The 27,353-nt window shown below is 53.5% G+C and overlaps 37 non-coding genes across 37 annotated transcripts; 12 read left to right on the forward strand and 25 right to left on the reverse strand.

Annotated features, from left to right (window-relative positions):
* Positions 1–400: 400 nt before the first annotated feature.
* Positions 401–472, reverse strand: TRNAE-CUC (transfer RNA glutamic acid (anticodon CUC)). Its single transcript has one exon. It is a non-coding gene; the product is annotated as a tRNA-Glu (tRNA).
* A 630-nt stretch (positions 473–1,102) lies between these two features.
* Positions 1,103–1,174, reverse strand: TRNAE-UUC (transfer RNA glutamic acid (anticodon UUC)). The gene has a single exon. It is a non-coding gene; the product is annotated as a tRNA-Glu (tRNA).
* Positions 1,175–1,417: 243 nt separating this feature from the next.
* On the forward strand, positions 1,418–1,500 carry TRNAL-UAA (transfer RNA leucine (anticodon UAA)). The gene has a single exon. It is a non-coding gene; the product is annotated as a tRNA-Leu (tRNA).
* Positions 1,501–2,626: 1,126 nt separating this feature from the next.
* Positions 2,627–2,698, reverse strand: TRNAE-CUC (transfer RNA glutamic acid (anticodon CUC)). Its single transcript has one exon. It is a non-coding gene; the product is annotated as a tRNA-Glu (tRNA).
* A 630-nt stretch (positions 2,699–3,328) lies between these two features.
* Positions 3,329–3,400, reverse strand: TRNAE-UUC (transfer RNA glutamic acid (anticodon UUC)). The gene has a single exon. It is a non-coding gene; the product is annotated as a tRNA-Glu (tRNA).
* Positions 3,401–3,643: 243 nt separating this feature from the next.
* TRNAL-UAA (transfer RNA leucine (anticodon UAA)) lies at positions 3,644–3,726 on the forward strand. Its single transcript has one exon. It is a non-coding gene; the product is annotated as a tRNA-Leu (tRNA).
* A 1,126-nt stretch (positions 3,727–4,852) lies between these two features.
* On the reverse strand, positions 4,853–4,924 carry TRNAE-CUC (transfer RNA glutamic acid (anticodon CUC)). Its single transcript has one exon. It is a non-coding gene; the product is annotated as a tRNA-Glu (tRNA).
* A 629-nt stretch (positions 4,925–5,553) lies between these two features.
* On the reverse strand, positions 5,554–5,625 carry TRNAE-UUC (transfer RNA glutamic acid (anticodon UUC)). The gene has a single exon. It is a non-coding gene; the product is annotated as a tRNA-Glu (tRNA).
* A 243-nt stretch (positions 5,626–5,868) lies between these two features.
* Positions 5,869–5,951, forward strand: TRNAL-UAA (transfer RNA leucine (anticodon UAA)). The gene has a single exon. It is a non-coding gene; the product is annotated as a tRNA-Leu (tRNA).
* Positions 5,952–7,077: 1,126 nt separating this feature from the next.
* On the reverse strand, positions 7,078–7,149 carry TRNAE-CUC (transfer RNA glutamic acid (anticodon CUC)). Its single transcript has one exon. It is a non-coding gene; the product is annotated as a tRNA-Glu (tRNA).
* A 630-nt stretch (positions 7,150–7,779) lies between these two features.
* TRNAE-UUC (transfer RNA glutamic acid (anticodon UUC)) lies at positions 7,780–7,851 on the reverse strand. The gene has a single exon. It is a non-coding gene; the product is annotated as a tRNA-Glu (tRNA).
* Positions 7,852–8,094: 243 nt separating this feature from the next.
* TRNAL-UAA (transfer RNA leucine (anticodon UAA)) lies at positions 8,095–8,177 on the forward strand. Its single transcript has one exon. It is a non-coding gene; the product is annotated as a tRNA-Leu (tRNA).
* Positions 8,178–9,303: 1,126 nt separating this feature from the next.
* On the reverse strand, positions 9,304–9,375 carry TRNAE-CUC (transfer RNA glutamic acid (anticodon CUC)). Its single transcript has one exon. It is a non-coding gene; the product is annotated as a tRNA-Glu (tRNA).
* Positions 9,376–10,005: 630 nt separating this feature from the next.
* Positions 10,006–10,077, reverse strand: TRNAE-UUC (transfer RNA glutamic acid (anticodon UUC)). The gene has a single exon. It is a non-coding gene; the product is annotated as a tRNA-Glu (tRNA).
* A 243-nt stretch (positions 10,078–10,320) lies between these two features.
* TRNAL-UAA (transfer RNA leucine (anticodon UAA)) lies at positions 10,321–10,403 on the forward strand. The gene has a single exon. It is a non-coding gene; the product is annotated as a tRNA-Leu (tRNA).
* A 1,126-nt stretch (positions 10,404–11,529) lies between these two features.
* TRNAE-CUC (transfer RNA glutamic acid (anticodon CUC)) lies at positions 11,530–11,601 on the reverse strand. Its single transcript has one exon. It is a non-coding gene; the product is annotated as a tRNA-Glu (tRNA).
* A 630-nt stretch (positions 11,602–12,231) lies between these two features.
* Positions 12,232–12,303, reverse strand: TRNAE-UUC (transfer RNA glutamic acid (anticodon UUC)). Its single transcript has one exon. It is a non-coding gene; the product is annotated as a tRNA-Glu (tRNA).
* Positions 12,304–12,546: 243 nt separating this feature from the next.
* Positions 12,547–12,629, forward strand: TRNAL-UAA (transfer RNA leucine (anticodon UAA)). The gene has a single exon. It is a non-coding gene; the product is annotated as a tRNA-Leu (tRNA).
* Positions 12,630–13,755: 1,126 nt separating this feature from the next.
* Positions 13,756–13,827, reverse strand: TRNAE-CUC (transfer RNA glutamic acid (anticodon CUC)). Its single transcript has one exon. It is a non-coding gene; the product is annotated as a tRNA-Glu (tRNA).
* Positions 13,828–14,457: 630 nt separating this feature from the next.
* TRNAE-UUC (transfer RNA glutamic acid (anticodon UUC)) lies at positions 14,458–14,529 on the reverse strand. The gene has a single exon. It is a non-coding gene; the product is annotated as a tRNA-Glu (tRNA).
* A 243-nt stretch (positions 14,530–14,772) lies between these two features.
* Positions 14,773–14,855, forward strand: TRNAL-UAA (transfer RNA leucine (anticodon UAA)). Its single transcript has one exon. It is a non-coding gene; the product is annotated as a tRNA-Leu (tRNA).
* A 1,126-nt stretch (positions 14,856–15,981) lies between these two features.
* Positions 15,982–16,053, reverse strand: TRNAE-CUC (transfer RNA glutamic acid (anticodon CUC)). The gene has a single exon. It is a non-coding gene; the product is annotated as a tRNA-Glu (tRNA).
* A 630-nt stretch (positions 16,054–16,683) lies between these two features.
* Positions 16,684–16,755, reverse strand: TRNAE-UUC (transfer RNA glutamic acid (anticodon UUC)). Its single transcript has one exon. It is a non-coding gene; the product is annotated as a tRNA-Glu (tRNA).
* Positions 16,756–16,998: 243 nt separating this feature from the next.
* On the forward strand, positions 16,999–17,081 carry TRNAL-UAA (transfer RNA leucine (anticodon UAA)). The gene has a single exon. It is a non-coding gene; the product is annotated as a tRNA-Leu (tRNA).
* Positions 17,082–18,207: 1,126 nt separating this feature from the next.
* Positions 18,208–18,279, reverse strand: TRNAE-CUC (transfer RNA glutamic acid (anticodon CUC)). Its single transcript has one exon. It is a non-coding gene; the product is annotated as a tRNA-Glu (tRNA).
* A 629-nt stretch (positions 18,280–18,908) lies between these two features.
* TRNAE-UUC (transfer RNA glutamic acid (anticodon UUC)) lies at positions 18,909–18,980 on the reverse strand. The gene has a single exon. It is a non-coding gene; the product is annotated as a tRNA-Glu (tRNA).
* Positions 18,981–19,223: 243 nt separating this feature from the next.
* TRNAL-UAA (transfer RNA leucine (anticodon UAA)) lies at positions 19,224–19,306 on the forward strand. Its single transcript has one exon. It is a non-coding gene; the product is annotated as a tRNA-Leu (tRNA).
* A 1,126-nt stretch (positions 19,307–20,432) lies between these two features.
* TRNAE-CUC (transfer RNA glutamic acid (anticodon CUC)) lies at positions 20,433–20,504 on the reverse strand. Its single transcript has one exon. It is a non-coding gene; the product is annotated as a tRNA-Glu (tRNA).
* A 630-nt stretch (positions 20,505–21,134) lies between these two features.
* Positions 21,135–21,206, reverse strand: TRNAE-UUC (transfer RNA glutamic acid (anticodon UUC)). Its single transcript has one exon. It is a non-coding gene; the product is annotated as a tRNA-Glu (tRNA).
* A 243-nt stretch (positions 21,207–21,449) lies between these two features.
* On the forward strand, positions 21,450–21,532 carry TRNAL-UAA (transfer RNA leucine (anticodon UAA)). Its single transcript has one exon. It is a non-coding gene; the product is annotated as a tRNA-Leu (tRNA).
* Positions 21,533–22,658: 1,126 nt separating this feature from the next.
* On the reverse strand, positions 22,659–22,730 carry TRNAE-CUC (transfer RNA glutamic acid (anticodon CUC)). The gene has a single exon. It is a non-coding gene; the product is annotated as a tRNA-Glu (tRNA).
* Positions 22,731–23,360: 630 nt separating this feature from the next.
* On the reverse strand, positions 23,361–23,432 carry TRNAE-UUC (transfer RNA glutamic acid (anticodon UUC)). The gene has a single exon. It is a non-coding gene; the product is annotated as a tRNA-Glu (tRNA).
* A 243-nt stretch (positions 23,433–23,675) lies between these two features.
* TRNAL-UAA (transfer RNA leucine (anticodon UAA)) lies at positions 23,676–23,758 on the forward strand. Its single transcript has one exon. It is a non-coding gene; the product is annotated as a tRNA-Leu (tRNA).
* Positions 23,759–24,884: 1,126 nt separating this feature from the next.
* TRNAE-CUC (transfer RNA glutamic acid (anticodon CUC)) lies at positions 24,885–24,956 on the reverse strand. Its single transcript has one exon. It is a non-coding gene; the product is annotated as a tRNA-Glu (tRNA).
* A 630-nt stretch (positions 24,957–25,586) lies between these two features.
* Positions 25,587–25,658, reverse strand: TRNAE-UUC (transfer RNA glutamic acid (anticodon UUC)). Its single transcript has one exon. It is a non-coding gene; the product is annotated as a tRNA-Glu (tRNA).
* Positions 25,659–25,901: 243 nt separating this feature from the next.
* TRNAL-UAA (transfer RNA leucine (anticodon UAA)) lies at positions 25,902–25,984 on the forward strand. The gene has a single exon. It is a non-coding gene; the product is annotated as a tRNA-Leu (tRNA).
* A 1,126-nt stretch (positions 25,985–27,110) lies between these two features.
* On the reverse strand, positions 27,111–27,182 carry TRNAE-CUC (transfer RNA glutamic acid (anticodon CUC)). The gene has a single exon. It is a non-coding gene; the product is annotated as a tRNA-Glu (tRNA).
* Positions 27,183–27,353: the final 171 nt, after the last annotated feature.

Consider the following 27,353-nt stretch of genomic DNA (forward strand, 5'->3'; position numbering starts at 1 on the left):
TCCGCCGCTGGGCTCTGCTGCTTTCGGTACGTGCAGCTCAGCTTTTTCTTACCCTGAACCAGACTTCCGTTTCAGCAAAAAGGTGGGTTGCAGTGGGTCCGGGATGCCATTTGGAGACAAAGCCTGCGGCCCTGTCAAAGATGACTTCCTGCCGCACACCATGTGGTCAGAAGCCTACGAAAAGAAGCGCACCTCGGAATACAGAATCTCACTTCCTCAAGAGCCTTGCACAAGAGATTTTCCTCCCGCCGAGGAAAGCAACTCAAAGGGAACCTTGCGAAAATCAAATTAGGAGCCAGATTGCGGGATGCTAGGCAAACTGTTTGTCAGAAAAGCAAATTCATTTTGAGAAGCCCTGACCTGCGGGAAGGAAAAGCATTCAAGGGCAGAAGAAGGACTGTTCCCTGACCGGGAATCGAACCCGGGCCGCGGCGGTGAGAGCGCCGAATCCTAACCACTAGACCACCAGGGAACCCACAGCCATACAGCAAAAGTTCCTACACTGCTCTCCTAGTGACAAAGCTCATGGGGGCTGAAAGCATATTTTATTCTACAGCGAATATGAATCAGAACTTGAAAAAACACTCATGATTCCACCAGACTGTTTGTCACTTCCAAGCACAGGCCATCCCCTCCCCCGTGCTACTGAACCGACGAATTCCTGTACAATCGGGATCCCCGGGAAATCACAAGAGGGACACCTAGTGGCCGCTGATAGCTCAAAGACAGCTGGTACACCTTCTCACACCTACCTCGTTATTCAGCTTGCTGGAAGAATACATTGCGAATGACCGATTCAAGAGTGCAAGGGAGAAGAGTGCTCCAAAGTAGATGTATACATCGCAGCCGGGTTTTCCAGCAATTTACCTTTCTGATGAGCTGGTACTGCACTTTACGCCCACATAGAGCACCTGACTGGGTGGGGGACTGCGTGCGCATGAAGGTGGCTGAGGGCAATGGGAGCAAAGCAACCTGGGACACAGGGGACCCAGCCCCTTTCCTCTGCTTTCGTCTATAGGTCGGGGTGCCTTTTTAAGGACCTTCGATTAAAAAAAGCTGAGCTGCGTGGACAAATTACGCACGTCTACGTCTTAGAGGGATCTTCCCTGACCGGGAATCGAACCCGGGCCGCGGCGGTGAAAGCGCCGAATCCTAGCCACTAGACCACCAGGGAGGAGATGCTCTTGTGAGCCTGCCTTGCTCACTTCCTTATTGTGACTAAGCTAACTCCACTGTATAGATTGCCCATAAAGTACGAGTGGGGAAAAGTTAGGTGTCACACAGTGTGTTTGTCATAAGCAATTACCTTTATCCTCCTGCAAAAGCCTTTTTACTCTGCAATCACCTCTTGCTGGACAGCCTGCGCTGGAGCAGCCAGCATGAAAAGGGAGCTGAGTAAGGCAGGGCCTAGGGTCTCACCAGGGTGGCCGAGTGGTTAAGGCGTTGGACTTAAGATCCAATGGACAGTTGTCCGCATGGGTTCGAGCCCCATCCCTGGTATGGGTTTTCAGCGGGTGTGTAGGAACTTGCAGATGCTTTTTTAAAGCATTTTCCTCTGCCCTCCTCACCCTCCCAGTGCCCTTCCTTAACAGTCCCAATTCACGTCTCAGCTGTGGGGTCTGCTGCTACTCTGCACTTAGCATGGATGCTTCCCAAAGCAATGCAGTGCCACCTACGCAGAGCCCCTGCTTAGAGAAATACACCTCCTATGTCTTTTCCCACTGAAGGGAGCAGGAGGAAGTACTTGCTTCCTGGGGAACATGGGCCTGCCACTGGAATTTGTTAACCCGCCTCTTGCGGATTTCTCCCCTTTCTTTGATTTACACCTGCAGGCTCTCCCTTGCCATCGGAGCAGGATCTGCTGATGCAGGCCCGGCTGGATCAAATGTGCAAAGGCTTGTCCCCAGGCCTCGGGAAAAAATTGAGCAGAGATTCCCGCCTCCGCCTCCGCCTCCTCTTGCCTTCCGAACGGGCTTCCAAACGGGCAATGCCCTGACGGGTCCCCCACGCCCCATCCTGCCCATGCCCACACCCCTGTATATGAGGGTGACCCATGTCCCTCACCCTCCATGCTCGAACGGAAGACACGTGTGTCCTGAGGGGAGCGCCAGACAGGCATTTCTCCGGCCAGGCAGACCCCTGCAGCACCCGTTAGGCTCCAAAGCCTGTACATTCCCAAGATGCCACTGGTCACTATGCAAATCAGACAGCCCTGGCCACACCCTCTCCGCCGCTGGGCTCTGCTGCTTTCGGTACGTGCAGCTCAGCTTTTTCTTACCCTGAACCAGACTTCCGTTTCAGCAAAAAGGTGGGTTGCAGTGGGTCCGGGATGCCATTTGGAGACAAAGCCTGCGGCCCTGTCAAAGATGACTTCCTGCCGCACACCATGTGGTCAGAAGCCTACGAAAAGAAGCGCACCTCGGAATACAGAATCTCACTTCCTCAAGAGCCTTGCACAAGAGATTTTCCTCCCGCCGAGGAAAGCAACTCAAAGGGAACCTTGCGAAAATCAAATTAGGAGCCAGATTGCGGGATGCTAGGCAAACTGTTTGTCAGAAAAGCAAATTCATTTTGAGAAGCCCTGACCTGCGGGAAGGAAAAGCATTCAAGGGCAGAAGAAGGACTGTTCCCTGACCGGGAATCGAACCCGGGCCGCGGCGGTGAGAGCGCCGAATCCTAACCACTAGACCACCAGGGAACCCACAGCCATACAGCAAAAGTTCCTACACTGCTCTCCTAGTGACAAAGCTCATGGGGGCTGAAAGCATATTTTATTCTACAGCGAATATGAATCAGAACTTGAAAAAACACTCATGATTCCACCAGACTGTTTGTCACTTCCAAGCACAGGCCATCCCCTCCCCCGTGCTACTGAACCGACGAATTCCTGTACAATCGGGATCCCCGGGAAATCACAAGAGGGACACCTAGTGGCCGCTGATAGCTCAAAGACAGCTGGTACACCTTCTCACACCTACCTCGTTATTCAGCTTGCTGGAAGAATACATTGCGAATGACCGATTCAAGAGTGCAAGGGAGAAGAGTGCTCCAAAGTAGATGTATACATCGCAGCCGGGTTTTCCAGCAATTTACCTTTCTGATGAGCTGGTACTGCACTTTACGCCCACATAGAGCACCTGACTGGGTGGGGGACTGCGTGCGCATGAAGGTGGCTGAGGGCAATGGGAGCAAAGCAACCTGGGACACAGGGGACCCAGCCCCTTTCCTCTGCTTTCGTCTATAGGTCGGGGTGCCTTTTTAAGGACCTTCGATTAAAAAAAGCTGAGCTGCGTGGACAAATTACGCACGTCTACGTCTTAGAGGGATCTTCCCTGACCGGGAATCGAACCCGGGCCGCGGCGGTGAAAGCGCCGAATCCTAGCCACTAGACCACCAGGGAGGAGATGCTCTTGTGAGCCTGCCTTGCTCACTTCCTTATTGTGACTAAGCTAACTCCACTGTATAGATTGCCCATAAAGTACGAGTGGGGAAAAGTTAGGTGTCACACAGTGTGTTTGTCATAAGCAATTACCTTTATCCTCCTGCAAAAGCCTTTTTACTCTGCAATCACCTCTTGCTGGACAGCCTGCGCTGGAGCAGCCAGCATGAAAAGGGAGCTGAGTAAGGCAGGGCCTAGGGTCTCACCAGGGTGGCCGAGTGGTTAAGGCGTTGGACTTAAGATCCAATGGACAGTTGTCCGCATGGGTTCGAGCCCCATCCCTGGTATGGGTTTTCAGCGGGTGTGTAGGAACTTGCAGATGCTTTTTTAAAGCATTTTCCTCTGCCCTCCTCACCCTCCCAGTGCCCTTCCTTAACAGTCCCAATTCACGTCTCAGCTGTGGGGTCTGCTGCTACTCTGCACTTAGCATGGATGCTTCCCAAAGCAATGCAGTGCCACCTACGCAGAGCCCCTGCTTAGAGAAATACACCTCCTATGTCTTTTCCCACTGAAGGGAGCAGGAGGAAGTACTTGCTTCCTGGGGAACATGGGCCTGCCACTGGAATTTGTTAACCCGCCTCTTGCGGATTTCTCCCCTTTCTTTGATTTACACCTGCAGGCTCTCCCTTGCCATCGGAGCAGGATCTGCTGATGCAGGCCCGGCTGGATCAAATGTGCAAAGGCTTGTCCCCAGGCCTCGGGAAAAAATTGAGCAGAGATTCCCGCCTCCGCCTCCGCCTCCTTTTGCCTTCCGAACGGGCTTCCAAACGGGCAATGCCCTGACGGGTCCCCCACGCCCCATCCTGCCCATGCCCACACCCCTGTATATGAGGGTGACCCATGTCCCTCACCCTCCATGCTCGAACGGAAGACACGTGTGTCCTGAGGGGAGCGCCAGACAGGCATTTCTCCGGCCAGGCAGACCCCTGCAGCACCCGTTAGGCTCCAAAGCCTGTACATTCCCAAGATGCCACTGGTCACTATGCAAATCAGACAGCCCTGGCCACACCCTCTCCGCCGCTGGGCTCTGCTGCTTTCGGTACGTGCAGCTCAGCTTTTTCTTACCCTGAACCAGACTTCCGTTTCAGCAAAAAGGTGGGTTGCAGTGGGTCCGGGATGCCATTTGGAGACAAAGCCTGCGGCCCTGTCAAAGATGACTTCCTGCCGCACACCATGTGGTCAGAAGCCTACGAAAAGAAGCGCACCTCGGAATACAGAATCTCACTTCCTCAAGAGCCTTGCACAAGAGATTTTCCTCCCGCCGAGGAAAGCAACTCAAAGGGAACCTTGCGAAAATCAAATTAGGAGCCAGATTGCGGGATGCTAGGCAAACTGTTTGTCAGAAAAGCAAATTCATTTTGAGAAGCCCTGACCTGCGGGAAGGAAAAGCATTCAAGGGCAGAAGAAGGACTGTTCCCTGACCGGGAATCGAACCCGGGCCGCGGCGGTGAGAGCGCCGAATCCTAACCACTAGACCACCAGGGAACCCACAGCCATACAGCAAAAGTTCCTACACTGCTCTCCTAGTGACAAAGCTCATGGGGGCTGAAAGCATATTTTATTCTACAGCGAATATGAATCAGAACTTGAAAAAACACTCATGATTCCACCAGACTGTTTGTCACTTCCAAGCACAGGCCATCCCCTCCCCCGTGCTACTGAACCGACGAATTCCTGTACAATCGGGATCCCCGGGAAATCACAAGAGGGACACCTAGTGGCCGCTGATAGCTCAAAGACAGCTGGTACACCTTCTCACACCTACCTCGTTATTCAGCTTGCTGGAAGAATACATTGCGAATGACCGATTCAAGAGTGCAAGGGAGAAGAGTGCTCCAAAGTAGATGTATACATCGCAGCCGGGTTTTCCAGCAATTTACCTTTCTGATGAGCTGGTACTGCACTTTACGCCCACATAGAGCACCTGACTGGGTGGGGGACTGCGTGCGCATGAAGGTGGCTGAGGGCAATGGGAGCAAAGCAACCTGGGACACAGGGACCCAGCCCCTTTCCTCTGCTTTCGTCTATAGGTCGGGGTGCCTTTTTAAGGACCTTCGATTAAAAAAAGCTGAGCTGCGTGGACAAATTACGCACGTCTACGTCTTAGAGGGATCTTCCCTGACCGGGAATCGAACCCGGGCCGCGGCGGTGAAAGCGCCGAATCCTAGCCACTAGACCACCAGGGAGGAGATGCTCTTGTGAGCCTGCCTTGCTCACTTCCTTATTGTGACTAAGCTAACTCCACTGTATAGATTGCCCATAAAGTACGAGTGGGGAAAAGTTAGGTGTCACACAGTGTGTTTGTCATAAGCAATTACCTTTATCCTCCTGCAAAAGCCTTTTTACTCTGCAATCACCTCTTGCTGGACAGCCTGCGCTGGAGCAGCCAGCATGAAAAGGGAGCTGAGTAAGGCAGGACCTAGGGTCTCACCAGGGTGGCCGAGTGGTTAAGGCGTTGGACTTAAAATCCAATGGACAGTTGTCCGCATGGGTTCGAGCCCCATCCCTGGTATGGGTTTTCAGCGGGTGTGTAGGAACTTGCAGATGCTTTTGTAAAGCATTTTCCTCTGCCCTCCTCACCCTCCCAGTGCCCTTCCTTAACAGTCCCAATTCACGTCTCAGCTGTGGGGTCTGCTGCTACTCTGCACTTAGCATGGATGTTTGCCAAAGCAATGCAGTGCCACCTACGCAGAGCCCCTGCTTAGAGAAATACACCTCCTATGTCTTTTCCCACTGAAGGGAGCAGGAGGAAGTACTTGCTTCCTGGGGAACATGGGCCTGCCACTGGAATTTGTTAACCCGCCTCTTGCGGATTTCTCCCCTTTCTTTGATTTACACCTGCAGGCTCTCCCTTGCCATCGGAGCAGGATCTGCTGATGCAGGCCCGGCTGGATCAAATGTGCAAAGGCTTGTCCCCAGGCCTCGGGAAAAAATTGAGCAGAGATTCCCGCCTCCGCCTCCGCCTCCTCTTGCCTTCCGAACGGGCTTCCAAACGGGCAATGCCCTGACGGGTCCCCCACGCCCCATCCTGCCCATGCCCACACCCCTGTATATGAGGGTGACCCATGTCCCTCACCCTCCATGCTCGAACGGAAGACACGTGTGTCCTGAGGGGAGCGCCAGACAGGCATTTCTCCGGCCAGGCAGACCCCTGCAGCACCCGTTAGGCTCCAAAGCCTGTACATTCCCAAGATGCCACTGGTCACTATGCAAATCAGACAGCCCTGGCCACACCCTCTCCGCCGCTGGGCTCTGCTGCTTTCGGTACGTGCAGCTCAGCTTTTTCTTACCCTGAACCAGACTTCCGTTTCAGCAAAAAGGTGGGTTGCAGTGGGTCCGGGATGCCATTTGGAGACAAAGCCTGCGGCCCTGTCAAAGATGACTTCCTGCCGCACACCATGTGGTCAGAAGCCTACGAAAAGAAGCGCACCTCGGAATACAGAATCTCACTTCCTCAAGAGCCTTGCACAAGAGATTTTCCTCCCGCCGAGGAAAGCAACTCAAAGGGAACCTTGCGAAAATCAAATTAGGAGCCAGATTGCGGGATGCTAGGCAAACTGTTTGTCAGAAAAGCAAATTCATTTTGAGAAGCCCTGACCTGCGGGAAGGAAAAGCATTCAAGGGCAGAAGAAGGACTGTTCCCTGACCGGGAATCGAACCCGGGCCGCGGCGGTGAGAGCGCCGAATCCTAACCACTAGACCACCAGGGAACCCACAGCCATACAGCAAAAGTTCCTACACTGCTCTCCTAGTGACAAAGCTCATGGGGGCTGAAAGCATATTTTATTCTACAGCGAATATGAATCAGAACTTGAAAAAACACTCATGATTCCACCAGACTGTTTGTCACTTCCAAGCACAGGCCATCCCCTCCCCCGTGCTACTGAACCGACGAATTCCTGTACAATCGGGATCCCCGGGAAATCACAAGAGGGACACCTAGTGGCCGCTGATAGCTCAAAGACAGCTGGTACACCTTCTCACACCTACCTCGTTATTCAGCTTGCTGGAAGAATACATTGCGAATGACCGATTCAAGAGTGCAAGGGAGAAGAGTGCTCCAAAGTAGATGTATACATCGCAGCCGGGTTTTCCAGCAATTTACCTTTCTGATGAGCTGGTACTGCACTTTACGCCCACATAGAGCACCTGACTGGGTGGGGGACTGCGTGCGCATGAAGGTGGCTGAGGGCAATGGGAGCAAAGCAACCTGGGACACAGGGGACCCAGCCCCTTTCCTCTGCTTTCGTCTATAGGTCGGGGTGCCTTTTTAAGGACCTTCGATTAAAAAAAGCTGAGCTGCGTGGACAAATTACGCACGTCTACGTCTTAGAGGGATCTTCCCTGACCGGGAATCGAACCCGGGCCGCGGCGGTGAAAGCGCCGAATCCTAGCCACTAGACCACCAGGGAGGAGATGCTCTTGTGAGCCTGCCTTGCTCACTTCCTTATTGTGACTAAGCTAACTCCACTGTATAGATTGCCCATAAAGTACGAGTGGGGAAAAGTTAGGTGTCACACAGTGTGTTTGTCATAAGCAATTACCTTTATCCTCCTGCAAAAGCCTTTTTACTCTGCAATCACCTCTTGCTGGACAGCCTGCGCTGGAGCAGCCAGCATGAAAAGGGAGCTGAGTAAGGCAGGGCCTAGGGTCTCACCAGGGTGGCCGAGTGGTTAAGGCGTTGGACTTAAGATCCAATGGACAGTTGTCCGCATGGGTTCGAGCCCCATCCCTGGTATGGGTTTTCAGCGGGTGTGTAGGAACTTGCAGATGCTTTTTTAAAGCATTTTCCTCTGCCCTCCTCACCCTCCCAGTGCCCTTCCTTAACAGTCCCAATTCACGTCTCAGCTGTGGGGTCTGCTGCTACTCTGCACTTAGCATGGATGCTTCCCAAAGCAATGCAGTGCCACCTACGCAGAGCCCCTGCTTAGAGAAATACACCTCCTATGTCTTTTCCCACTGAAGGGAGCAGGAGGAAGTACTTGCTTCCTGGGGAACATGGGCCTGCCACTGGAATTTGTTAACCCGCCTCTTGCGGATTTCTCCCCTTTCTTTGATTTACACCTGCAGGCTCTCCCTTGCCATCGGAGCAGGATCTGCTGATGCAGGCCCGGCTGGATCAAATGTGCAAAGGCTTGTCCCCAGGCCTCGGGAAAAAATTGAGCAGAGATTCCCGCCTCCGCCTCCGCCTCCTCTTGCCTTCCGAACGGGCTTCCAAACGGGCAATGCCCTGACGGGTCCCCCACGCCCCATCCTGCCCATGCCCACACCCCTGTATATGAGGGTGACCCATGTCCCTCACCCTCCATGCTCGAACGGAAGACACGTGTGTCCTGAGGGGAGCGCCAGACAGGCATTTCTCCGGCCAGGCAGACCCCTGCAGCACCCGTTAGGCTCCAAAGCCTGTACATTCCCAAGATGCCACTGGTCACTATGCAAATCAGACAGCCCTGGCCACACCCTCTCCGCCGCTGGGCTCTGCTGCTTTCGGTACGTGCAGCTCAGCTTTTTCTTACCCTGAACCAGACTTCCGTTTCAGCAAAAAGGTGGGTTGCAGTGGGTCCGGGATGCCATTTGGAGACAAAGCCTGCGGCCCTGTCAAAGATGACTTCCTGCCGCACACCATGTGGTCAGAAGCCTACGAAAAGAAGCGCACCTCGGAATACAGAATCTCACTTCCTCAAGAGCCTTGCACAAGAGATTTTCCTCCCGCCGAGGAAAGCAACTCAAAGGGAACCTTGCGAAAATCAAATTAGGAGCCAGATTGCGGGATGCTAGGCAAACTGTTTGTCAGAAAAGCAAATTCATTTTGAGAAGCCCTGACCTGCGGGAAGGAAAAGCATTCAAGGGCAGAAGAAGGACTGTTCCCTGACCGGGAATCGAACCCGGGCCGCGGCGGTGAGAGCGCCGAATCCTAACCACTAGACCACCAGGGAACCCACAGCCATACAGCAAAAGTTCCTACACTGCTCTCCTAGTGACAAAGCTCATGGGGGCTGAAAGCATATTTTATTCTACAGCGAATATGAATCAGAACTTGAAAAAACACTCATGATTCCACCAGACTGTTTGTCACTTCCAAGCACAGGCCATCCCCTCCCCCGTGCTACTGAACCGACGAATTCCTGTACAATCGGGATCCCCGGGAAATCACAAGAGGGACACCTAGTGGCCGCTGATAGCTCAAAGACAGCTGGTACACCTTCTCACACCTACCTCGTTATTCAGCTTGCTGGAAGAATACATTGCGAATGACCGATTCAAGAGTGCAAGGGAGAAGAGTGCTCCAAAGTAGATGTATACATCGCAGCCGGGTTTTCCAGCAATTTACCTTTCTGATGAGCTGGTACTGCACTTTACGCCCACATAGAGCACCTGACTGGGTGGGGGACTGCGTGCGCATGAAGGTGGCTGAGGGCAATGGGAGCAAAGCAACCTGGGACACAGGGGACCCAGCCCCTTTCCTCTGCTTTCGTCTATAGGTCGGGGTGCCTTTTTAAGGACCTTCGATTAAAAAAAGCTGAGCTGCGTGGACAAATTACGCACGTCTACGTCTTAGAGGGATCTTCCCTGACCGGGAATCGAACCCGGGCCGCGGCGGTGAAAGCGCCGAATCCTAGCCACTAGACCACCAGGGAGGAGATGCTCTTGTGAGCCTGCCTTGCTCACTTCCTTATTGTGACTAAGCTAACTCCACTGTATAGATTGCCCATAAAGTACGAGTGGGGAAAAGTTAGGTGTCACACAGTGTGTTTGTCATAAGCAATTACCTTTATCCTCCTGCAAAAGCCTTTTTACTCTGCAATCACCTCTTGCTGGACAGCCTGCGCTGGAGCAGCCAGCATGAAAAGGGAGCTGAGTAAGGCAGGGCCTAGGGTCTCACCAGGGTGGCCGAGTGGTTAAGGCGTTGGACTTAAGATCCAATGGACAGTTGTCCGCATGGGTTCGAGCCCCATCCCTGGTATGGGTTTTCAGCGGGTGTGTAGGAACTTGCAGATGCTTTTTTAAAGCATTTTCCTCTGCCCTCCTCACCCTCCCAGTGCCCTTCCTTAACAGTCCCAATTCACGTCTCAGCTGTGGGGTCTGCTGCTACTCTGCACTTAGCATGGATGCTTCCCAAAGCAATGCAGTGCCACCTACGCAGAGCCCCTGCTTAGAGAAATACACCTCCTATGTCTTTTCCCACTGAAGGGAGCAGGAGGAAGTACTTGCTTCCTGGGGAACATGGGCCTGCCACTGGAATTTGTTAACCCGCCTCTTGCGGATTTCTCCCCTTTCTTTGATTTACACCTGCAGGCTCTCCCTTGCCATCGGAGCAGGATCTGCTGATGCAGGCCCGGCTGGATCAAATGTGCAAAGGCTTGTCCCCAGGCCTCGGGAAAAAATTGAGCAGAGATTCCCGCCTCCGCCTCCGCCTCCTCTTGCCTTCCGAACGGGCTTCCAAACGGGCAATGCCCTGACGGGTCCCCCACGCCCCATCCTGCCCATGCCCACACCCCTGTATATGAGGGTGACCCATGTCCCTCACCCTCCATGCTCGAACGGAAGACACGTGTGTCCTGAGGGGAGCGCCAGACAGGCATTTCTCCGGCCAGGCAGACCCCTGCAGCACCCGTTAGGCTCCAAAGCCTGTACATTCCCAAGATGCCACTGGTCACTATGCAAATCAGACAGCCCTGGCCACACCCTCTCCGCCGCTGGGCTCTGCTGCTTTCGGTACGTGCAGCTCAGCTTTTTCTTACCCTGAACCAGACTTCCGTTTCAGCAAAAAGGTGGGTTGCAGTGGGTCCGGGATGCCATTTGGAGACAAAGCCTGCGGCCCTGTCAAAGATGACTTCCTGCCGCACACCATGTGGTCAGAAGCCTACGAAAAGAAGCGCACCTCGGAATACAGAATCTCACTTCCTCAAGAGCCTTGCACAAGAGATTTTCCTCCCGCCGAGGAAAGCAACTCAAAGGGAACCTTGCGAAAATCAAATTAGGAGCCAGATTGCGGGATGCTAGGCAAACTGTTTGTCAGAAAAGCAAATTCATTTTGAGAAGCCCTGACCTGCGGGAAGGAAAAGCATTCAAGGGCAGAAGAAGGACTGTTCCCTGACCGGGAATCGAACCCGGGCCGCGGCGGTGAGAGCGCCGAATCCTAACCACTAGACCACCAGGGAACCCACAGCCATACAGCAAAAGTTCCTACACTGCTCTCCTAGTGACAAAGCTCATGGGGGCTGAAAGCATATTTTATTCTACAGCGAATATGAATCAGAACTTGAAAAAACACTCATGATTCCACCAGACTGTTTGTCACTTCCAAGCACAGGCCATCCCCTCCCCCGTGCTACTGAACCGACGAATTCCTGTACAATCGGGATCCCCGGGAAATCACAAGAGGGACACCTAGTGGCCGCTGATAGCTCAAAGACAGCTGGTACACCTTCTCACACCTACCTCGTTATTCAGCTTGCTGGAAGAATACATTGCGAATGACCGATTCAAGAGTGCAAGGGAGAAGAGTGCTCCAAAGTAGATGTATACATCGCAGCCGGGTTTTCCAGCAATTTACCTTTCTGATGAGCTGGTACTGCACTTTACGCCCACATAGAGCACCTGACTGGGTGGGGGACTGCGTGCGCATGAAGGTGGCTGAGGGCAATGGGAGCAAAGCAACCTGGGACACAGGGGACCCAGCCCCTTTCCTCTGCTTTCGTCTATAGGTCGGGGTGCCTTTTTAAGGACCTTCGATTAAAAAAAGCTGAGCTGCGTGGACAAATTACGCACGTCTACGTCTTAGAGGGATCTTCCCTGACCGGGAATCGAACCCGGGCCGCGGCGGTGAAAGCGCCGAATCCTAGCCACTAGACCACCAGGGAGGAGATGCTCTTGTGAGCCTGCCTTGCTCACTTCCTTATTGTGACTAAGCTAACTCCACTGTATAGATTGCCCATAAAGTACGAGTGGGGAAAAGTTAGGTGTCACACAGTGTGTTTGTCATAAGCAATTACCTTTATCCTCCTGCAAAAGCCTTTTTACTCTGCAATCACCTCTTGCTGGACAGCCTGCGCTGGAGCAGCCAGCATGAAAAGGGAGCTGAGTAAGGCAGGGCCTAGGGTCTCACCAGGGTGGCCGAGTGGTTAAGGCGTTGGACTTAAGATCCAATGGACAGTTGTCCGCATGGGTTCGAGCCCCATCCCTGGTATGGGTTTTCAGCGGGTGTGTAGGAACTTGCAGATGCTTTTTTAAAGCATTTTCCTCTGCCCTCCTCACCCTCCCAGTGCCCTTCCTTAACAGTCCCAATTCACGTCTCAGCTGTGGGGTCTGCTGCTACTCTGCACTTAGCATGGATGCTTCCCAAAGCAATGCAGTGCCACCTACGCAGAGCCCCTGCTTAGAGAAATACACCTCCTATGTCTTTTCCCACTGAAGGGAGCAGGAGGAAGTACTTGCTTCCTGGGGAACATGGGCCTGCCACTGGAATTTGTTAACCCGCCTCTTGCGGATTTCTCCCCTTTCTTTGATTTACACCTGCAGGCTCTCCCTTGCCATCGGAGCAGGATCTGCTGATGCAGGCCCGGCTGGATCAAATGTGCAAAGGCTTGTCCCCAGGCCTCGGGAAAAAATTGAGCAGAGATTCCCGCCTCCGCCTCCGCCTCCTCTTGCCTTCCGAACGGGCTTCCAAACGGGCAATGCCCTGACGGGTCCCCCACGCCCCATCCTGCCCATGCCCACACCCCTGTATATGAGGGTGACCCATGTCCCTCACCCTCCATGCTCGAACGGAAGACACGTGTGTCCTGAGGGGAGCGCCAGACAGGCATTTCTCCGGCCAGGCAGACCCCTGCAGCACCCGTTAGGCTCCAAAGCCTGTACATTCCCAAGATGCCACTGGTCACTATGCAAATCAGACAGCCCTGGCCACACCCTCTCCGCCGCTGGGCTCTGCTGCTTTCGGTACGTGCAGCTCAGCTTTTTCTTACCCTGAACCAGACTTCCGTTTCAGCAAAAAGGTGGGTTGCAGTGGGTCCGGGATGCCATTTGGAGACAAAGCCTGCGGCCCTGTCAAAGATGACTTCCTGCCGCACACCATGTGGTCAGAAGCCTACGAAAAGAAGCGCACCTCGGAATACAGAATCTCACTTCCTCAAGAGCCTTGCACAAGAGATTTTCCTCCCGCCGAGGAAAGCAACTCAAAGGGAACCTTGCGAAAATCAAATTAGGAGCCAGATTGCGGGATGCTAGGCAAACTGTTTGTCAGAAAAGCAAATTCATTTTGAGAAGCCCTGACCTGCGGGAAGGAAAAGCATTCAAGGGCAGAAGAAGGACTGTTCCCTGACCGGGAATCGAACCCGGGCCGCGGCGGTGAGAGCGCCGAATCCTAACCACTAGACCACCAGGGAACCCACAGCCATACAGCAAAAGTTCCTACACTGCTCTCCTAGTGACAAAGCTCATGGGGGCTGAAAGCATATTTTATTCTACAGCGAATATGAATCAGAACTTGAAAAAACACTCATGATTCCACCAGACTGTTTGTCACTTCCAAGCACAGGCCATCCCCTCCCCCGTGCTACTGAACCGACGAATTCCTGTACAATCGGGATCCCCGGGAAATCACAAGAGGGACACCTAGTGGCCGCTGATAGCTCAAAGACAGCTGGTACACCTTCTCACACCTACCTCGTTATTCAGCTTGCTGGAAGAATACATTGCGAATGACCGATTCAAGAGTGCAAGGGAGAAGAGTGCTCCAAAGTAGATGTATACATCGCAGCCGGGTTTTCCAGCAATTTACCTTTCTGATGAGCTGGTACTGCACTTTACGCCCACATAGAGCACCTGACTGGGTGGGGGACTGCGTGCGCATGAAGGTGGCTGAGGGCAATGGGAGCAAAGCAACCTGGGACACAGGGGACCCAGCCCCTTTCCTCTGCTTTCGTCTATAGGTCGGGGTGCCTTTTTAAGGACCTTCGATTAAAAAAAGCTGAGCTGCGTGGACAAATTACGCACGTCTACGTCTTAGAGGGATCTTCCCTGACCGGGAATCGAACCCGGGCCGCGGCGGTGAAAGCGCCGAATCCTAGCCACTAGACCACCAGGGAGGAGATGCTCTTGTGAGCCTGCCTTGCTCACTTCCTTATTGTGACTAAGCTAACTCCACTGTATAGATTGCCCATAAAGTACGAGTGGGGAAAAGTTAGGTGTCACACAGTGTGTTTGTCATAAGCAATTACCTTTATCCTCCTGCAAAAGCCTTTTTACTCTGCAATCACCTCTTGCTGGACAGCCTGCGCTGGAGCAGCCAGCATGAAAAGGGAGCTGAGTAAGGCAGGACCTAGCGTCTCACCAGGGTGGCCGAGTGGTTAAGGCGTTGGACTTAAGATCCAATGGACAGTTGTCCGCATGGGTTCGAGCCCCATCCCTGGTATGGGTTTTCAGCGGGTGTGTAGGAACTTGCAGATGCTTTTGTAAAGCATTTTCCTCTGCCCTCCTCACCCTCCCAGTGCCCTTCCTTAACAGTCCCAATTCACGTCTCAGCTGTGGGGTCTGCTGCTACTCTGCACTTAGCATGGATGTTTGCCAAAGCAATGCAGTGCCACCTACGCAGAGCCCCTGCTTAGAGAAATACACCTCCTATGTCTTTTCCCACTGAAGGGAGCAGGAGGAAGTACTTGCTTCCTGGGGAACATGGGCCTGCCACTGGAATTTGTTAACCCGCCTCTTGCGGATTTCTCCCCTTTCTTTGATTTACACCTGCAGGCTCTCCCTTGCCATCGGAGCAGGATCTGCTGATGCAGGCCCGGCTGGATCAAATGTGCAAAGGCTTGTCCCCAGGCCTCGGGAAAAAATTGAGCAGAGATTCCCGCCTCCGCCTCCGCCTCCTCTTGCCTTCCGAACGGGCTTCCAAACGGGCAATGCCCTGACGGGTCCCCCACGCCCCATCCTGCCCATGCCCACACCCCTGTATATGAGGGTGACCCATGTCCCTCACCCTCCATGCTCGAACGGAAGACACGTGTGTCCTGAGGGGAGCGCCAGACAGGCATTTCTCCGGCCAGGCAGACCCCTGCAGCACCCGTTAGGCTCCAAAGCCTGTACATTCCCAAGATGCCACTGGTCACTATGCAAATCAGACAGCCCTGGCCACACCCTCTCCGCCGCTGGGCTCTGCTGCTTTCGGTACGTGCAGCTCAGCTTTTTCTTACCCTGAACCAGACTTCCGTTTCAGCAAAAAGGTGGGTTGCAGTGGGTCCGGGATGCCATTTGGAGACAAAGCCTGCGGCCCTGTCAAAGATGACTTCCTGCCGCACACCATGTGGTCAGAAGCCTACGAAAAGAAGCGCACCTCGGAATACAGAATCTCACTTCCTCAAGAGCCTTGCACAAGAGATTTTCCTCCCGCCGAGGAAAGCAACTCAAAGGGAACCTTGCGAAAATCAAATTAGGAGCCAGATTGCGGGATGCTAGGCAAACTGTTTGTCAGAAAAGCAAATTCATTTTGAGAAGCCCTGACCTGCGGGAAGGAAAAGCATTCAAGGGCAGAAGAAGGACTGTTCCCTGACCGGGAATCGAACCCGGGCCGCGGCGGTGAGAGCGCCGAATCCTAACCACTAGACCACCAGGGAACCCACAGCCATACAGCAAAAGTTCCTACACTGCTCTCCTAGTGACAAAGCTCATGGGGGCTGAAAGCATATTTTATTCTACAGCGAATATGAATCAGAACTTGAAAAAACACTCATGATTCCACCAGACTGTTTGTCACTTCCAAGCACAGGCCATCCCCTCCCCCGTGCTACTGAACCGACGAATTCCTGTACAATCGGGATCCCCGGGAAATCACAAGAGGGACACCTAGTGGCCGCTGATAGCTCAAAGACAGCTGGTACACCTTCTCACACCTACCTCGTTATTCAGCTTGCTGGAAGAATACATTGCGAATGACCGATTCAAGAGTGCAAGGGAGAAGAGTGCTCCAAAGTAGATGTATACATCGCAGCCGGGTTTTCCAGCAATTTACCTTTCTGATGAGCTGGTACTGCACTTTACGCCCACATAGAGCACCTGACTGGGTGGGGGACTGCGTGCGCATGAAGGTGGCTGAGGGCAATGGGAGCAAAGCAACCTGGGACACAGGGGACCCAGCCCCTTTCCTCTGCTTTCGTCTATAGGTCGGGGTGCCTTTTTAAGGACCTTCGATTAAAAAAAGCTGAGCTGCGTGGACAAATTACGCACGTCTACGTCTTAGAGGGATCTTCCCTGACCGGGAATCGAACCCGGGCCGCGGCGGTGAAAGCGCCGAATCCTAGCCACTAGACCACCAGGGAGGAGATGCTCTTGTGAGCCTGCCTTGCTCACTTCCTTATTGTGACTAAGCTAACTCCACTGTATAGATTGCCCATAAAGTACGAGTGGGGAAAAGTTAGGTGTCACACAGTGTGTTTGTCATAAGCAATTACCTTTATCCTCCTGCAAAAGCCTTTTTACTCTGCAATCACCTCTTGCTGGACAGCCTGCGCTGGAGCAGCCAGCATGAAAAGGGAGCTGAGTAAGGCAGGACCTAGCGTCTCACCAGGGTGGCCGAGTGGTTAAGGCGTTGGACTTAAGATCCAATGGACAGTTGTCCGCATGGGTTCGAGCCCCATCCCTGGTATGGGTTTTCAGCGGGTGTGTAGGAACTTGCAGATGCTTTTGTAAAGCATTTTCCTCTGCCCTCCTCACCCTCCCAGTGCCCTTCCTTAACAGTCCCAATTCACGTCTCAGCTGTGGGGTCTGCTGCTACTCTGCACTTAGCATGGATGTTTGCCAAAGCAATGCAGTGCCACCTACGCAGAGCCCCTGCTTAGAGAAATACACCTCCTATGTCTTTTCCCACTGAAGGGAGCAGGAGGAAGTACTTGCTTCCTGGGGAACATGGGCCTGCCACTGGAATTTGTTAACCCGCCTCTTGCGGATTTCTCCCCTTTCTTTGATTTACACCTGCAGGCTCTCCCTTGCCATCGGAGCAGGATCTGCTGATGCAGGCCCGGCTGGATCAAATGTGCAAAGGCTTGTCCCCAGGCCTCGGGAAAAAATTGAGCAGAGATTCCCGCCTCCGCCTCCGCCTCCTCTTGCCTTCCGAACGGGCTTCCAAACGGGCAATGCCCTGACGGGTCCCCCACGCCCCATCCTGCCCATGCCCACACCCCTGTATATGAGGGTGACCCATGTCCCTCACCCTCCATGCTCGAACGGAAGACACGTGTGTCCTGAGGGGAGCGCCAGACAGGCATTTCTCCGGCCAGGCAGACCCCTGCAGCACCCGTTAGGCTCCAAAGCCTGTACATTCCCAAGATGCCACTGGTCACTATGCAAATCAGACAGCCCTGGCCACACCCTCTCCGCCGCTGGGCTCTGCTGCTTTCGGTACGTGCAGCTCAGCTTTTTCTTACCCTGAACCAGACTTCCGTTTCAGCAAAAAGGTGGGTTGCAGTGGGTCCGGGATGCCATTTGGAGACAAAGCCTGCGGCCCTGTCAAAGATGACTTCCTGCCGCACACCATGTGGTCAGAAGCCTACGAAAAGAAGCGCACCTCGGAATACAGAATCTCACTTCCTCAAGAGCCTTGCACAAGAGATTTTCCTCCCGCCGAGGAAAGCAACTCAAAGGGAACCTTGCGAAAATCAAATTAGGAGCCAGATTGCGGGATGCTAGGCAAACTGTTTGTCAGAAAAGCAAATTCATTTTGAGAAGCCCTGACCTGCGGGAAGGAAAAGCATTCAAGGGCAGAAGAAGGACTGTTCCCTGACCGGGAATCGAACCCGGGCCGCGGCGGTGAGAGCGCCGAATCCTAACCACTAGACCACCAGGGAACCCACAGCCATACAGCAAAAGTTCCTACACTGCTCTCCTAGTGACAAAGCTCATGGGGGCTGAAAGCATATTTTATTCTACAGCGAATATGAATCAGAACTTGAAAAAACACTCATGATTCCACCAGACTGTTTGTCACTTCCAAGCACAGGCCATCCCCTCCCCCGTGCTACTGAACCGACGAATTCCTGTACAATCGGGATCCCCGGGAAATCACAAGAGGGACACCTAGTGGCCGCTGATAGCTCAAAGACAGCTGGTACACCTTCTCACACCTACCTCGTTATTCAGCTTGCTGGAAGAATACATTGCGAATGACCGATTCAAGAGTGCAAGGGAGAAGAGTGCTCCAAAGTAGATGTATACATCGCAGCCGGGTTTTCCAGCAATTTACCTTTCTGATGAGCTGGTACTGCACTTTACGCCCACATAGAGCACCTGACTGGGGGGGGACTGCGTGCGCATGAAGGTGGCTGAGGGCAATGGGAGCAAAGCAACCTGGGACACAGGGGACCCAGCCCCTTTCCTCTGCTTTCGTCTATAGGTCGGGGTGCCTTTTTAAGGACCTTCGATTAAAAAAAGCTGAGCTGCGTGGACAAATTACGCACGTCTACGTCTTAGAGGGATCTTCCCTGACCGGGAATCGAACCCGGGCCGCGGCGGTGAAAGCGCCGAATCCTAGCCACTAGACCACCAGGGAGGAGATGCTCTTGTGAGCCTGCCTTGCTCACTTCCTTATTGTGACTAAGCTAACTCCACTGTATAGATTGCCCATAAAGTACGAGTGGGGAAAAGTTAGGTGTCACACAGTGTGTTTGTCATAAGCAATTACCTTTATCCTCCTGCAAAAGCCTTTTTACTCTGCAATCACCTCTTGCTGGACAGCCTGCGCTGGAGCAGCCAGCATGAAAAGGGAGCTGAGTAAGGCAGGGCCTAGGGTCTCACCAGGGTGGCCGAGTGGTTAAGGCGTTGGACTTAAGATCCAATGGACAGTTGTCCGCATGGGTTCGAGCCCCATCCCTGGTATGGGTTTTCAGCGGGTGTGTAGGAACTTGCAGATGCTTTTTTAAAGCATTTTCCTCTGCCCTCCTCACCCTCCCAGTGCCCTTCCTTAACAGTCCCAATTCACGTCTCAGCTGTGGGGTCTGCTGCTACTCTGCACTTAGCATGGATGCTTCCCAAAGCAATGCAGTGCCACCTACGCAGAGCCCCTGCTTAGAGAAATACACCTCCTATGTCTTTTCCCACTGAAGGGAGCAGGAGGAAGTACTTGCTTCCTGGGGAACATGGGCCTGCCACTGGAATTTGTTAACCCGCCTCTTGCGGATTTCTCCCCTTTCTTTGATTTACACCTGCAGGCTCTCCCTTGCCATCGGAGCAGGATCTGCTGATGCAGGCCCGGCTGGATCAAATGTGCAAAGGCTTGTCCCCAGGCCTCGGGAAAAAATTGAGCAGAGATTCCCGCCTCCGCCTCCGCCTCCTCTTGCCTTCCGAACGGGCTTCCAAACGGGCAATGCCCTGACGGGTCCCCCACGCCCCATCCTGCCCATGCCCACACCCCTGTATATGAGGGTGACCCATGTCCCTCACCCTCCATGCTCGAACGGAAGACACGTGTGTCCTGAGGGGAGCGCCAGACAGGCATTTCTCCGGCCAGGCAGACCCCTGCAGCACCCGTTAGGCTCCAAAGCCTGTACATTCCCAAGATGCCACTGGTCACTATGCAAATCAGACAGCCCTGGCCACACCCTCTCCGCCGCTGGGCTCTGCTGCTTTCGGTACGTGCAGCTCAGCTTTTTCTTACCCTGAACCAGACTTCCGTTTCAGCAAAAAGGTGGGTTGCAGTGGGTCCGGGATGCCATTTGGAGACAAAGCCTGCGGCCCTGTCAAAGATGACTTCCTGCCGCACACCATGTGGTCAGAAGCCTACGAAAAGAAGCGCACCTCGGAATACAGAATCTCACTTCCTCAAGAGCCTTGCACAAGAGATTTTCCTCCCGCCGAGGAAAGCAACTCAAAGGGAACCTTGCGAAAATCAAATTAGGAGCCAGATTGCGGGATGCTAGGCAAACTGTTTGTCAGAAAAGCAAATTCATTTTGAGAAGCCCTGACCTGCGGGAAGGAAAAGCATTCAAGGGCAGAAGAAGGACTGTTCCCTGACCGGGAATCGAACCCGGGCCGCGGCGGTGAGAGCGCCGAATCCTAACCACTAGACCACCAGGGAACCCACAGCCATACAGCAAAAGTTCCTACACTGCTCTCCTAGTGACAAAGCTCATGGGGGCTGAAAGCATATTTTATTCTACAGCGAATATGAATCAGAACTTGAAAAAACACTCATGATTCCACCAGACTGTTTGTCACTTCCAAGCACAGGCCATCCCCTCCCCCGTGCTACTGAACCGACGAATTCCTGTACAATCGGGATCCCCGGGAAATCACAAGAGGGACACCTAGTGGCCGCTGATAGCTCAAAGACAGCTGGTACACCTTCTCACACCTACCTCGTTATTCAGCTTGCTGGAAGAATACATTGCGAATGACCGATTCAAGAGTGCAAGGGAGAAGAGTGCTCCAAAGTAGATGTATACATCGCAGCCGGGTTTTCCAGCAATTTACCTTTCTGATGAGCTGGTACTGCACTTTACGCCCACATAGAGCACCTGACTGGGTGGGGGACTGCGTGCGCATGAAGGTGGCTGAGGGCAATGGGAGCAAAGCAACCTGGGACACAGGGGACCCAGCCCCTTTCCTCTGCTTTCGTCTATAGGTCGGGGTGCCTTTTTAAGGACCTTCGATTAAAAAAAGCTGAGCTGCGTGGACAAATTACGCACGTCTACGTCTTAGAGGGATCTTCCCTGACCGGGAATCGAACCCGGGCCGCGGCGGTGAAAGCGCCGAATCCTAGCCACTAGACCACCAGGGAGGAGATGCTCTTGTGAGCCTGCCTTGCTCACTTCCTTATTGTGACTAAGCTAACTCCACTGTATAGATTGCCCATAAAGTACGAGTGGGGAAAAGTTAGGTGTCACACAGTGTGTTTGTCATAAGCAATTACCTTTATCCTCCTGCAAAAGCCTTTTTACTCTGCAATCACCTCTTGCTGGACAGCCTGCGCTGGAGCAGCCAGCATGAAAAGGGAGCTGAGTAAGGCAGGGCCTAGGGTCTCACCAGGGTGGCCGAGTGGTTAAGGCGTTGGACTTAAGATCCAATGGACAGTTGTCCGCATGGGTTCGAGCCCCATCCCTGGTATGGGTTTTCAGCGGGTGTGTAGGAACTTGCAGATGCTTTTTTAAAGCATTTTCCTCTGCCCTCCTCACCCTCCCAGTGCCCTTCCTTAACAGTCCCAATTCACGTCTCAGCTGTGGGGTCTGCTGCTACTCTGCACTTAGCATGGATGCTTCCCAAAGCAATGCAGTGCCACCTACGCAGAGCCCCTGCTTAGAGAAATACACCTCCTATGTCTTTTCCCACTGAAGGGAGCAGGAGGAAGTACTTGCTTCCTGGGGAACATGGGCCTGCCACTGGAATTTGTTAACCCGCCTCTTGCGGATTTCTCCCCTTTCTTTGATTTACACCTGCAGGCTCTCCCTTGCCATCGGAGCAGGATCTGCTGATGCAGGCCCGGCTGGATCAAATGTGCAAAGGCTTGTCCCCAGGCCTCGGGAAAAAATTGAGCAGAGATTCCCGCCTCCGCCTCCGCCTCCTCTTGCCTTCCGAACGGGCTTCCAAACGGGCAATGCCCTGACGGGTCCCCCACGCCCCATCCTGCCCATGCCCACACCCCTGTATATGAGGGTGACCCATGTCCCTCACCCTCCATGCTCGAACGGAAGACACGTGTGTCCTGAGGGGAGCGCCAGACAGGCATTTCTCCGGCCAGGCAGACCCCTGCAGCACCCGTTAGGCTCCAAAGCCTGTACATTCCCAAGATGCCACTGGTCACTATGCAAATCAGACAGCCCTGGCCACACCCTCTCCGCCGCTGGGCTCTGCTGCTTTCGGTACGTGCAGCTCAGCTTTTTCTTACCCTGAACCAGACTTCCGTTTCAGCAAAAAGGTGGGTTGCAGTGGGTCCGGGATGCCATTTGGAGACAAAGCCTGCGGCCCTGTCAAAGATGACTTCCTGCCGCACACCATGTGGTCAGAAGCCTACGAAAAGAAGCGCACCTCGGAATACAGAATCTCACTTCCTCAAGAGCCTTGCACAAGAGATTTTCCTCCCGCCGAGGAAAGCAACTCAAAGGGAACCTTGCGAAAATCAAATTAGGAGCCAGATTGCGGGATGCTAGGCAAACTGTTTGTCAGAAAAGCAAATTCATTTTGAGAAGCCCTGACCTGCGGGAAGGAAAAGCATTCAAGGGCAGAAGAAGGACTGTTCCCTGACCGGGAATCGAACCCGGGCCGCGGCGGTGAGAGCGCCGAATCCTAACCACTAGACCACCAGGGAACCCACAGCCATACAGCAAAAGTTCCTACACTGCTCTCCTAGTGACAAAGCTCATGGGGGCTGAAAGCATATTTTATTCTACAGCGAATATGAATCAGAACTTGAAAAAACACTCATGATTCCACCAGACTGTTTGTCACTTCCAAGCACAGGCCATCCCCTCCCCCGTGCTACTGAACCGACGAATTCCTGTACAATCGGGATCCCCGGGAAATCACAAGAGGGACACCTAGTGGCCGCTGATAGCTCAAAGACAGCTGGTACACCTTCTCACACCTACCTCGTTATTCAGCTTGCTGGAAGAATACATTGCGAATGACCGATTCAAGAGTGCAAGGGAGAAGAGTGCTCCAAAGTAGATGTATACATCGCAGCCGGGTTTTCCAGCAATTTACCTTTCTGATGAGCTGGTACTGCACTTTACGCCCACATAGAGCACCTGACTGGGTGGGGGACTGCGTGCGCATGAAGGTGGCTGAGGGCAATGGGAGCAAAGCAACCTGGGACACAGGGGACCCAGCCCCTTTCCTCTGCTTTCGTCTATAGGTCGGGGTGCCTTTTTAAGGACCTTCGATTAAAAAAAGCTGAGCTGCGTGGACAAATTACGCACGTCTACGTCTTAGAGGGATCTTCCCTGACCGGGAATCGAACCCGGGCCGCGGCGGTGAAAGCGCCGAATCCTAGCCACTAGACCACCAGGGAGGAGATGCTCTTGTGAGCCTGCCTTGCTCACTTCCTTATTGTGACTAAGCTAACTCCACTGTATAGATTGCCCATAAAGTACGAGTGGGGAAAAGTTAGGTGTCACACAGTGTGTTTGTCATAAGCAATTACCTTTATCCTCCTGCAAAAGCCTTTTTACTCTGCAATCACCTCTTGCTGGACAGCCTGCGCTGGAGCAGCCAGCATGAAAAGGGAGCTGAGTAAGGCAGGACCTAGGGTCTCACCAGGGTGGCCGAGTGGTTAAGGCGTTGGACTTAAGATCCAATGGACAGTTGTCCGCATGGGTTCGAGCCCCATCCCTGGTATGGGTTTTCAGCGGGTGTGTAGGAACTTGCAGATGCTTTTGTAAAGCATTTTCCTCTGCCCTCCTCACCCTCCCAGTGCCCTTCCTTAACAGTCCCAATTCACGTCTCAGCTGTGGGGTCTGCTGCTACTCTGCACTTAGCATGGATGTTTGCCAAAGCAATGCAGTGCCACCTACGCAGAGCCCCTGCTTAGAGAAATACACCTCCTATGTCTTTTCCCACTGAAGGGAGCAGGAGGAAGTACTTGCTTCCTGGGGAACATGGGCCTGCCACTGGAATTTGTTAACCCGCCTCTTGCGGATTTCTCCCCTTTCTTTGATTTACACCTGCAGGCTCTCCCTTGCCATCGGAGCAGGATCTGCTGATGCAGGCCCGGCTGGATCAAATGTGCAAAGGCTTGTCCCCAGGCCTCGGGAAAAAATTGAGCAGAGATTCCCGCCTCCGCCTCCGCCTCCTCTTGCCTTCCGAACGGGCTTCCAAACGGGCAATGCCCTGACGGGTCCCCCACGCCCCATCCTGCCCATGCCCACACCCCTGTATATGAGGGTGACCCATGTCCCTCACCCTCCATGCTCGAACGGAAGACACGTGTGTCCTGAGGGGAGCGCCAGACAGGCATTTCTCCGGCCAGGCAGACCCCTGCAGCACCCGTTAGGCTCCAAAGCCTGTACATTCCCAAGATGCCACTGGTCACTATGCAAATCAGACAGCCCTGGCCACACCCTCTCCGCCGCTGGGCTCTGCTGCTTTCGGTACGTGCAGCTCAGCTTTTTCTTACCCTGAACCAGACTTCCGTTTCAGCAAAAAGGTGGGTTGCAGTGGGTCCGGGATGCCATTTGGAGACAAAGCCTGCGGCCCTGTCAAAGATGACTTCCTGCCGCACACCATGTGGTCAGAAGCCTACGAAAAGAAGCGCACCTCGGAATACAGAATCTCACTTCCTCAAGAGCCTTGCACAAGAGATTTTCCTCCCGCCGAGGAAAGCAACTCAAAGGGAACCTTGCGAAAATCAAATTAGGAGCCAGATTGCGGGATGCTAGGCAAACTGTTTGTCAGAAAAGCAAATTCATTTTGAGAAGCCCTGACCTGCGGGAAGGAAAAGCATTCAAGGGCAGAAGAAGGACTGTTCCCTGACCGGGAATCGAACCCGGGCCGCGGCGGTGAGAGCGCCGAATCCTAACCACTAGACCACCAGGGAACCCACAGCCATACAGCAAAAGTTCCTACACTGCTCTCCTAGTGACAAAGCTCATGGGGGCTGAAAGCATATTTTATTCTACAGCGAATATGAATCAGAACTTGAAAAAACACTCATGATTCCACCAGACTGTTTGTCACTTCCAAGCACAGGCCATCCCCTCCCCCGTGCTACTGAACCGACGAATTCCTGTACAATCGGGATCCCCGGGAAATCACAAGAGGGACACCTAGTGGCCGCTGATAGCTCAAAGACAGCTGGTACACCTTCTCACACCTACCTCGTTATTCAGCTTGCTGGAAGAATACATTGCGAATGACCGATTCAAGAGTGCAAGGGAGAAGAGTGCTCCAAAGTAGATGTATACATCGCAGCCGGGTTTTCCAGCAATTTACCTTTCTGATGAGCTGGTACTGCACTTTACGCCCACATAGAGCACCTGACTGGGTGGGGGACTGCGTGCGCATGAAGGTGGCTGAGGGCAATGGGAGCAAAGCAACCTGGGACACAGGGGACCCAGCCCCTTTCCTCTGCTTTCGTCTATAGGTCGGGGTGCCTTTTTAAGGACCTTCGATTAAAAAAAGCTGAGCTGCGTGGACAAATTACGCACGTCTACGTCTTAGAGGGATCTTCCCTGACCGGGAATCGAACCCGGGCCGCGGCGGTGAAAGCGCCGAATCCTAGCCACTAGACCACCAGGGAGGAGATGCTCTTGTGAGCCTGCCTTGCTCACTTCCTTATTGTGACTAAGCTAACTCCACTGTATAGATTGCCCATAAAGTACGAGTGGGGAAAAGTTAGGTGTCACACAGTGTGTTTGTCATAAGCAATTACCTTTATCCTCCTGCAAAAGCCTTTTTACTCTGCAATCACCTCTTGCTGGACAGCCTGCGCTGGAGCAGCCAGCATGAAAAGGGAGCTGAGTAAGGCAGGGCCTAGGGTCTCACCAGGGTGGCCGAGTGGTTAAGGCGTTGGACTTAAGATCCAATGGACAGTTGTCCGCATGGGTTCGAGCCCCATCCCTGGTATGGGTTTTCAGCGGGTGTGTAGGAACTTGCAGATGCTTTTTTAAAGCATTTTCCTCTGCCCTCCTCACCCTCCCAGTGCCCTTCCTTAACAGTCCCAATTCACGTCTCAGCTGTGGGGTCTGCTGCTACTCTGCACTTAGCATGGATGCTTCCCAAAGCAATGCAGTGCCACCTACGCAGAGCCCCTGCTTAGAGAAATACACCTCCTATGTCTTTTCCCACTGAAGGGAGCAGGAGGAAGTACTTGCTTCCTGGGGAACATGGGCCTGCCACTGGAATTTGTTAACCCGCCTCTTGCGGATTTCTCCCCTTTCTTTGATTTACACCTGCAGGCTCTCCCTTGCCATCGGAGCAGGATCTGCTGATGCAGGCCCGGCTGGATCAAATGTGCAAAGGCTTGTCCCCAGGCCTCGGGAAAAAATTGAGCAGAGATTCCCGCCTCCGCCTCCGCCTCCTCTTGCCTTCCGAACGGGCTTCCAAACGGGCAATGCCCTGACGGGTCCCCCACGCCCCATCCTGCCCATGCCCACACCCCTGTATATGAGGGTGACCCATGTCCCTCACCCTCCATGCTCGAACGGAAGACACGTGTGTCCTGAGGGGAGCGCCAGACAGGCATTTCTCCGGCCAGGCAGACCCCTGCAGCACCCGTTAGGCTCCAAAGCCTGTACATTCCCAAGATGCCACTGGTCACTATGCAAATCAGACAGCCCTGGCCACACCCTCTCCGCCGCTGGGCTCTGCTGCTTTCGGTACGTGCAGCTCAGCTTTTTCTTACCCTGAACCAGACTTCCGTTTCAGCAAAAAGGTGGGTTGCAGTGGGTCCGGGATGCCATTTGGAGACAAAGCCTGCGGCCCTGTCAAAGATGACTTCCTGCCGCACACCATGTGGTCAGAAGCCTACGAAAAGAAGCGCACCTCGGAATACAGAATCTCACTTCCTCAAGAGCCTTGCACAAGAGATTTTCCTCCCGCCGAGGAAAGCAACTCAAAGGGAACCTTGCGAAAATCAAATTAGGAGCCAGATTGCGGGATGCTAGGCAAACTGTTTGTCAGAAAAGCAAATTCATTTTGAGAAGCCCTGACCTGCGGGAAGGAAAAGCATTCAAGGGCAGAAGAAGGACTGTTCCCTGACCGGGAATCGAACCCGGGCCGCGGCGGTGAGAGCGCCGAATCCTAACCACTAGACCACCAGGGAACCCACAGCCATACAGCAAAAGTTCCTACACTGCTCTCCTAGTGACAAAGCTCATGGGGGCTGAAAGCATATTTTATTCTACAGCGAATATGAATCAGAACTTGAAAAAACACTCATGATTCCACCAGACTGTTTGTCACTTCCAAGCACAGGCCATCCCCTCCCCCGTGC

The sequence above is a fragment of the Triturus cristatus genome, chromosome 5_2 (genome assembly GCF_964204655.1).
Source record: "Triturus cristatus chromosome 5_2, aTriCri1.1, whole genome shotgun sequence".
In the NCBI taxonomy this organism is placed as follows: Eukaryota; Metazoa; Chordata; class Amphibia; order Caudata; family Salamandridae; genus Triturus; species Triturus cristatus.